This window comes from Petaurus breviceps, unplaced genomic scaffold, assembly GCF_028583685.1.
Source record: "Petaurus breviceps papuanus isolate PSGF00001 unplaced genomic scaffold, PetGlider_PUasm1.0 80, whole genome shotgun sequence".
In the NCBI taxonomy this organism is placed as follows: domain Eukaryota; kingdom Metazoa; phylum Chordata; class Mammalia; order Diprotodontia; family Petauridae; genus Petaurus; species Petaurus breviceps.
In genome coordinates, this window is record NW_027186540.1 from 5,708,923 (window position 1) to 5,710,915 (window position 1,993).

The 1,993-nt window shown below is 36.3% G+C and overlaps 1 pseudogene; it reads right to left on the reverse strand.

The window, feature by feature from the left end:
• Positions 1 to 1,174: 1,174 nt before the first annotated feature.
• On the reverse strand, positions 1,175 to 1,644 carry LOC138175931 (calmodulin-1-like; annotated as a pseudogene).
• Positions 1,645 to 1,993: the final 349 nt, after the last annotated feature.

Below are 1,993 nucleotides of genomic sequence, written 5' to 3' on the forward strand. Positions count from 1 at the left end.
TTCATAAGTCTTTTGTGAGGGCTTCTTATTTCTTTCTCTAATGTGGAACCAGGGTTACTGAGTTATGAACAATCATTTGGAGAAGCATTTGCCACAAAACGAAGGAATTGAAACAGGTTGGAGAAATTTATTATTTTCTCCCTCATTTCCAAACTCCTTGAACTCAAGGAACCCTAATTCCAATTGTCATGAGTGGCCCTAAGCAGGCAAACTAATTAAGAGGGTATTGTGATAGTCTGGGCAAGAAATGAGGCCTGAACTAGGGTGGCAGCCATCTGAGTGGAGAGAAGAGATGGATTGCGGAGGTAGAATCAGAAGGACTTGGTAACCATTTGGATACGACAGGGCATTGGTGCAAGGAAAAAGAAAAAGCCCTAAGACCTGCTCGTCCTTCTGACCTCACTCTTTTGCCTTTTCTTTCATGTTTGTAATGTTGCATTACAGACATTCAGAGCTGGAAGGGACCTCTGAGGTTCCTGAATCCAGCCCATTCCTGAAACATAAATCTCTATGATATCATTATTTTTTTTTACTGTATTTTTAAAATTGGAAAACAAATATGCAACAGAATAGATTTGAGGCAGATTATACCATGAGCAGATTTCTTTTTTTCATTGAATGACTAAACAAAGTTAAAAAAAATTTTTAAAATAAAAAGCAAGTAACAAAAGAATATATTTTTTTTCTGGCATGAGTATGGTTTTCTAGGATGAGAGTATAAGTATCTGGATAATGTGCCTGTTTTGCAATGGTACAACTTTAAGTACCTATTGTTGCCTGTCCCTAGTGTGCACAGATTTACAACTCCACACTTCAACAACAACGTGCTGACAGCTAGCTCCTAAAGAAAATGACTTCTGTTTTTAAAAGACATAATCTAGATGTTCCCTCATTTGATCAGTTCCATCTATGTTTAGATATGCAGAAAGGCTTAGATATATTCAGAGAATGCCACCTGCAATATGTTACCAGATCAATTCTCCAAAGCAAAGTTTCAGAGTGATGACAGTAAGATAAAAGGAAGAAAAACATGGAGGAACAAAGTCCTAATGCCTATGCTTGCGTATGCTTTTGATGCTAGGGATGGTGGGAGTGGGAGGAGGAGGGACCATTTACAGATAAGTTACAAAGAAATAATTTGTATAAGACACTTAACACATTCTATACAAAGTCTTCACTTTGCTATCATCATTTTTACAAACTCTTTATGGTTTTTTGGACCATTATAATCAATATCTCCTTTCCTGATCATTTAATCAACCTCTTTATCATCTGTTAACTTAACTTATCATCTGTTAACATTACATGTCAAAATACACTAATATAACCACTGCCATCCTTTTTGAATACATGGAATGCTTCTCTAAATTTTTCTTCACTGTTTGTGTCTTTCATTTTTCTTGCTGCTGCCACCACCACTACCATCACCACCACCATCACTGTCATCAGAAATTCTGGAAAGTCAATTGTCCCATTACCATTTGAATCTACTTCATTACTCCTGTAATTCAGCTTCTACAGGGTTCTGCCCAAGTGACCTTATTACAGTCCCTATACTATGATAAGACCATCTCCATTCTTGTCAAATAGTGAAAATGTTTCTTTGAATTCTTCAATCTGCTCATTTATCAGTTGATCAGCCATACTGCTAAGGCTACTGGTGCCCAAGTTCCTATCTGACAGCCTCTATACTTGATGGCTATAATCAGACTCTGTGACTAAAAATATTATAGACTAGAAGATCATCACCAAAAATAAACATTTCCACTTTAAAAACCCAGAAAAGAGGATTGCATATGAAACTGTGCATTTGTTACATAACAGCTTGTTTAAAAAATATGTATCTATATTACAGTCAACACAGTAGTACCAACATTCTCCTTTTTGTCTGTGTGCCCTTCTGGATTTCCTTCTGTTTTCTTCTGTGTATACTACAAATGTTTCAAAGATGCTTTTTTTCTGAGAGGTAACATGATGTAGTGGAGAGAACACT